Source organism: Typopeltis vanoorti, chromosome 24 (genome assembly GCF_054136105.1).
Source record: "Typopeltis vanoorti isolate ZY-2024b chromosome 24, IOZ_Tvanoo_1.0, whole genome shotgun sequence".
NCBI lineage: Eukaryota > Metazoa > Arthropoda > Arachnida > Uropygi > Thelyphonidae > Typopeltis > Typopeltis vanoorti.
The window spans coordinates 65,164,676-65,172,427 of record NC_143572.1 but is presented as its reverse complement, the minus strand read 5'-3'; the positions used below and the strand labels follow the sequence as shown (position 1 = coordinate 65,172,427).

Sequence of the window (7,752 nt, the reverse complement as noted above, 5' to 3'; positions counted from 1 at the left end):
GTGGGGGGTGGGGTTACTAAAGAATATGATGTGGAAAGAATATTGTGAGAATAAGAGTGAGAGGAGTTATGAATATGTAAAGCTCAGACAAGAAAGAAACTGGCTGAGCAGGCTAAAATAAAAACAATCCACAAGAATTTTATTGTTATGCTACAAGTAAAAGAAAGAATGAATATTATTATGATATCCTTGAAGTATGGAGTAATTACTTCGAAAAATTGCTAAATGAAACAAGCAGAGATAGCACAGTGGTAAAAAAACACTCAACAGGCATACAGTCAGGGTACATATCCATACTTGAAGTAGAAAAACCATCAAAGGCTTGAAATGTGGAAATGCAGCAGGAGTAGATGATATTCGACCAGAAAAGCTGAAGTATGGTGGTATAAAAGTCTTGCAGAGGCTGCATTGCATAGTTCAGAAAGCCTAGACAGAGGGACAAATTCCTGATGATTGGAGTACAGCTCTAATAGTGGCCATATATAAAAAGGGAAATAAAACTGAATGTGAGAATTACAGAGGTATTTCCCTACTGAGTGTTCCTGGCAAGATTTATGCACGTACACTTGAGAAACGGTTGAGAAGAAGTGTAGAAGAAAAGCTTGGTGAAGAACAAGCTGGATTCAGGCCAAATAGAGGCTGTCAGGATCAGAACTTCACTTTACGACAAATAGTCGAGAAAGCATGGGAATATAATAAAGATCTGTATTTAAGTTTTGTCGATCTGGAAAAGGCATATGACAAGATGCCAAGAGAGAAGCTATCCAACATGCTACAGTTATATGGTGTCAATCGGGCATTATATCAAGCAATACTTAGTCTGTATTTGAGTTGTAAGTCAGCAGACAATGAAGGAAGTACATGGTTTAATGTTAAATCTGGTGTGAGATAAGGATGTACATTATCCCCTATGTTAGTCGTTATCTATATGGATCACATTATGAAGGAAAGTGGTATTAAACATGATATCAGAATTGGAGATGTTAATGTCAGCTCTTTGCTTTATGCGAATGATATACTTCTAAATAAATCCACTAGAAGTTTTGCAAGATTCCCTGACTAAATTAAATAACTGTTGTATAGTTCGTCCACCGATTAGAGATCCTTCGGCACTTCTGCGCATCTTAGAAAAAGGAGAATCCATTCTGATAATAGGGCAATCAGTCCATATTGTGGGATGAGTTGTTTATTATTACCGGTCGGAAAATTAACTTCTCTTTTATGATTATTATAGTTAACTATGTTGCTTGTATAACAGTTGGAAAATTTTACCTATAAAGCATGTGATTTCACGTGTTGGTGACCAATTCGGACGTCCTTCATTTCTTTCTCCCCTTCAACATGAATCAACTATTCTTGGAAAGACGTAAAGCAGGGACCTACAAATGGTGGGCGAACTATAATAGATATGGTAAGAAGGTCAGCATTAAAAAGACAAAGACAATGAAAATAGGTAGAATTGTTGAAAATGTCAACTGTGTTGGGAACGGGGAACCTGTGGAACAAGTAAAACATTTCAGCTACTTAGGCACGATTTTTAGTGAAGATGGTAAATTAAATATGGAAATAGACAACAGAATCAACAAAGCTGCTATGGTAGGAAGTCAATTGAATAAATTCATATGGAATAAGAGAGAAATTAGTCGGAACACTAAATTAGCTGTATACAAGACGGTGTTCAAACCAGTTTTAACTTATGGATCTGAGAGCTGGGTCAGAAGTAAAACACTTGACCAACGACTAGAGACCGCAGATATGAGAGCTTCTGAGAAAGATTAGAGGCATGAACAGATGGCATCAATGGCAATATCATATTAAAAACGAGGTTATTAGGAAAGAACTTGACATTGTCGGCATCCAGGAATGCGTTAGCATAGCTAATCTCAGGTGGTATGGTCACTTAAACAGAATGGGCGAGGAAACTTTAGCCAAACAAGTGGTCTCTGCCAGGTTGGCAGGAAAACGACCCAGAGGAAGACCAAGATATAGGAGGATTGATATGGTACAATGTGCCTTAGACGATAGAACTATAAGATCTGATAATGATAATATTGGAGTCTTGACAAGTAATAAATTGATTTGGAGGAAAATTGTGGATAGGAAGTTAGTAATGGTGTAAATTTTTCATGTAGTACTATCATATCCTGTGCACCCCTTGAGGGCACATGTCAGAAATTTAATGATGATGAATATTATTATTATTATTTGTGACCTCCAGGGATCCAAAGACTCTTCAAGGGAGGGCATCTACTCTACAACTCTGCTTCTACCACTCACAATCCTCCAACTGGCCACAATTATACCAACGCCGACCACCACTGCTAGTATTTCCACAAACAATCACAAACAGCCATGCCCACAGCGGGATTCGAACCCGCAGCCTCTTCACTGGAGGCTGAACACCCTAACCACTCGGCCAACCAGGCTGGTATGGAAGAATAATTTTGCTGAATGCAAGTAGTACTCTGGTGTCAGAACCCTGATGTGATTGTTCAAATAACGAGAGCTCATTTTGATAAGATCATACTTATTATTATCATATCATTACTTATCCTACTCACTTAGCTTTTCATACAACAATGGTGATTTTTCTGGCCTGCCGCTTATAATTTTCATAACCGACATCATCCATATGTACACTGTGTTCCTTCCACATCATCTTGCTTATATAAGTTACACATCCACTCATATCCTATTTGTTCTTTGAACTCTACGGACACATTCCAATACTGCATCATTTAAGTACTTTTTAAACATTTTCCCATGCAACAGTAATACCATGGTACAGAACCCAGCATACTTCTCAGGTGGTTATGATTTCCTTGCTTTCAGTTCAGCATGTAACCTTTTCTGAATGTTCCATTCAGAAACTTAGTCGCTTCCAAGGTGAGTACTATATCTTCACTGTCGCAAACTGGAGGCAGAATAATTACATTTTAACAGAAATCCCCTCTGATACTATAATCAGATGCTGCTTGAGGCAGTTGTCTTGCAACAGCTCATTAAATTCAGTTTCATTTTTCTCATGAGATTTCACAGTTACCCAATCAATGTTTGGATAATTAAATCCTCCATTATTATTAAGTATGCATGTGACTGATGCAGAAGAGATTGTTCAACTGCTGAGGGTGCATTTTACTAAAAGCTATCAACCTAGTACATGCAACACTGAGCTCATTGCTATGTCTTCACTTATGAAGAAACTCAGATGTATGAAGAGGAGGTACTAGAGTAAAGTAACTGCACAAACTAAAGAATTCTGCAGTAGTGACTGATGGGAGATATCAGCAAGGATTCTAAAAGAGTTTTTAGCTGAACTGGCTTTCCCTTTGACCAGGCTATATAATTTGAGTCTCAGAACAGGGAAGACTGCACAAAAGTGGAAAGAATGTTTGGCAACCATTGCACAAGGATGGTGGAAAGACTGATGTATCCAACATCAAGGTTTACTAAGGGAAGGTCATATTTGAGCAACTTGCTCACATTGAATAATAATGTTACCATTCAGTTATACAAGGGAAGTGGATACACTGTGATATTTTTGTATTTTGCGAATGCTTTTGACAGAATACAGTATGAAAGACCTTCATAAATTGGAGAATATGGGACTGGATTATAAATTATTGGCATGGATAAGAGAATTGCTAATGGACAGATATCAAAAAGTGGGATACACTAGCAACTCTTTCAGGTCTAATGGCATACTACACTTGTCATCTGCTAAATCATTTGTACCATCTAAAATAAACAATTCTTTCACCTTAACTTTCTACATCCTTACAGCATCGCTGATATTCTTCTATCGCAGCACTACGAAAAACACAATTTTGTCACACTCACCTCAATAGATTCATCATATCAATGAATCACCATACAAACTCTGATCCTTATTTTCACTCCTTCATGCTCTGCTTTCTTTCACTTCTGTGTCATGCCATTTGCAAAGCATTTTGTTTTCTGCAAAACTCCATGTAAGTATGCTATCTTTTTTATTGCTACCTGCCCATTCTCTTCATTTTCCACTGTGTCATTTGTATAGTCACTCATACAGCTTGCATAGTAACTATGCCAATCACACTGTCATGCACTTTTCCATATTAAATTGTTATCTTGAAAGATTATATCAAGATAACAGAACATAGATTATGAGGACAGAAAGTATGTGTACTGCAGACACTCGTAAATAGAAGAAAGAGGTGATAGTTATGTAGTAATGTAAGGTTATGACGGTTTGAATTAGAAAATTTAAGTAAAGCATGTGTGAAAAACTCCAGTCACTAACATATTTGGTGAAATACATTATATCTAAAAATGTATTACTCAGCTGCAGAAACAGAATTAAAAGTATGATCATCTTCGGTTTATAAGAAGAAAACCTGAGAAAGCATATAATATTTATATTATGTGATGTACAGTACTCCACAAGATTTGCTAGAATGAGAAAGAATGCAGATATACAAGAATAGTGAAGTGGTGATTAAGTGAACAGCTGGCATGTCAGAAGTGTTCTTGAATCATAGCGACAATAGTGTGCTGTGCATGACACAGAATTTAGAAACTGGCTTAAAATCAGCTGATTATACAAATACTATTGGACAACAGAGTGAAAGTTTCCTTTCTAAAAAGCACTTATCTTCAGAAAAATTTTATGAGGGGTGTGAAATATTAGCCCGCTGGACTGATGGGCTACTGTATCTTGGTACAGTGGTTCAGGTTGATGAAGAAGAACAACAGTGTGTTGTGAGATTTGAGGATAATTCTCTGTATTGGGCTTTGTATAAAGATTTACAGAAAGCTGGTTGTGTGGATCCTAGTGAAATAATATGCACTGTGTGTGATATTGGCTTATCTGATCCGCCAAATGAAATAGTTATTTGTGATCAGTGTAATCGAGGTTTTCATCAGCTGTGTCATAAGCCAAGAATTCTTTCTGAAGTTTTAAAACCAGAAGTTCCTTGGATTTGTAGGAGTTGTGTATTTGCCACAGCTGCTAGAAAAGGTGGAGCCGCAAAAATGGGACCAAGTGCATATGCAATGCAAGTTATGAAGCAGTCTCTTACTTATGATCTTCAATCATTAACTTGGGATGCGCAGCATCGAATGAATTTGCAGCAGTGCTACTGTTATTGTGGAGGACCCGGCGAGTGGTATATGAAAATGTTACAGTGTTGTTGGTGCAAACAGTGGTTCCATGAAGCCTGCATCCAGTGCCTTGATTTGCCTCTTATGTATGGAGACAGATTTTATATTTTTGTGTGTTCTGTTTGTAATGGTGGACCTGAGTATCTTGCAAGGCTCGAACTGAGGTGGACAGATATAGCACATCTAGTCTTATTCAATCTGACTATACAGCACAATAAGAAGTATTTCGATATAGATACTACAATTATGACTTTCATACATAAAAATTGGCCTTTACTACAACTTCAAGGAGAGATAGCATTAACCAAAGAAGAAAACAGAAAAGTAAAACTGAACACTGTTCTTTTGAACCACAGTAGCAGGTTTAAATGTGGTAAGGAAATAAAGAAGACATCTCTCTGGGGATTGCGAATCCGTGCACCTCCTCCAGCACCTGTTATTACTCTTCCTCCTGGTATTCCAATTAGTGGCCAAATGTTAAAAGATTTTAAGTGTAAAGGAAGGAAAAAAAAAAGTATTGTACCAGTCAGAGATGTAATTCCAAGAAAGAAACTGAGGAAAGCAGGAAGCAATGAAGAAAATAATCTGACATTTGAATTAGAAGAGAAGCCAAAAGCAGAAGAACCTCCTAAACTGGGTAGAACAAGAAAGTCACAAGATAGTGAAAGTCATTTACATCGTGAAAATTCAGTAATGCCAACCTTAAGGCCAGCACTGAAATCAGAATTCATAGGAAATACAGATACTTCTCATAGTACTCTAGATTCTATCATTCCACATCCTGTAAATTTCGAGGGACTAAACCATCCGTTCTGGAATATTGACTATAATCAGAAAAACACACAGCAGTCGTGCTCACTTAAAAAGAAACTCAGTGCTATGGACATCAGAATTTCCAAAAATGGAGAGATCCGAAGAAGATATCGTGGGAAGCGTCGGAATCTTAGAGGCATGTTGCCTAATGAGCAGACAAGCGAAGGTAGCTTGGATACAGGTAGTGAATCAGAAAATATTTCAGAAAGGAACAATCTCTCCACAGAACTAAGCAAAGAGAAATTAGGAAACAGAATTCATTGTAGAAAAAGAAATAGTCCTCTTAATGATCTTAAATCATCAGTTAACTCCTACATTGGTACTAGACACTGCAATGCAAATGGGAAAAAATGTAATGTTCTGGCAAAACGAATAACTCTTAGTGGAAAAGTGCAGTATCTCATTGAGTGGGAAGATTAAAAATATAGACAATATTGGCAAATGCCAGATTTCATTATAGCTTGCATCACTGCCAAGTGTAAAGTCATTTAATGTCTGAAGATTTGAAAATTCCTGAATTTAAGCTAGTCACTACATGCATTGAAAATATTCTGCACCAGTTCAAACCTTTTAATGTTGGATCTTCCACAAAAAAAATTCATGTATGATTTTAACCATTGTCTTTATATTGTTTGTGTATAATTTTATGTACAGATTTAAATAATTTATTTCTTTTGCCTGATATATCTTTTAAAAACCTTATCATTCGATTGATTCTTACCCTATGTATATAGAGAATTTAAAGACCACAGAAATAGTTTGTTATAAACAGAAAAGTTTGTGTTGAATTTCCTATAGAATGATGTTGTCTAGCTTGGGAGCTTTTTAGTAGTTTATATTGAGTGAATTTGCTATAATGGTGTTTTCTCTAGTGAGAGTTGACTGTAGTGTATTCACAAGCATTATCTCTAGAGCATATTTTATAACGATGATAGCTTTGTTTATTGTATTTGGCAAAACGTGATATAGAAATCAAAAGTTCAGAGGAATGGAATATTTCTCTCTCTCTCTCTCTTTCTATATATATATATATATATATATTTTCAGAATTAATGTTCCAAACATAAAAAACATAGCATACTATGGTAATATTTTGCTCCAGTTCTATATTTTGTGGAATGAAAAACCAAGAAATTGGAACAAAATTATTTAAAATCATTCAGACAGTTGTAGGTGTCCTCCCGCGATGAGTCTTCGGACTCCTTGGAGGTGTCACGAATAATAATAATAATAATAATAATAATGTGATGTGATAAAAGTCTATAAACTGAATGGGTGTTATAGGATAATTTATTATTATTATTACAGGCAACTCCATGGAGTCCTTATCAAGGGAGGCACTAAACATAATGCCAAGTACTATCCAACATTTGTGCAATACCTATCACTTTGCTTTGAACTTATTCACAGTCATGGCCTCAACAACAGACACTGACAACCTATTCTGCTTATTCACCTCTCCAAGCAAAAAATCTAGTTTTAACATTCTTGCTGACTACACTCTTGCTCAGTTCTCCCACACCAAGACCTTTTCTGAAAAAGTTCCTCTGTATTCCTTCTCAATCATATCACCCCTTTTCTGCCTGTTAACCAGTTTCTGTTACTCACAATCTTCAGCCTGTTCTCATAAGGTCATTCCATAGACCTTCTACCATCTTGGTCACTCAACTCTGGATCCTCTCCCTTCCTCATTGTCAAGGTTATTATTCCTCTTTATTGAGCCTTGACAATGAGGAAGAGGAATACTTTGATGAACAGAAACAAACAGTATTCTTCAGTAACCAAGTAATCTAATGA

General features: G+C 36.4%; 1 pseudogene; it reads left to right on the top strand.

The window, feature by feature from the left end:
- Window positions 1–4,220: 4,220 nt before the first annotated feature.
- Window positions 4,221–6,976, top strand: LOC150093339 (metal-response element-binding transcription factor 2 pseudogene; annotated as a pseudogene).
- Window positions 6,977–7,752: the final 776 nt, after the last annotated feature.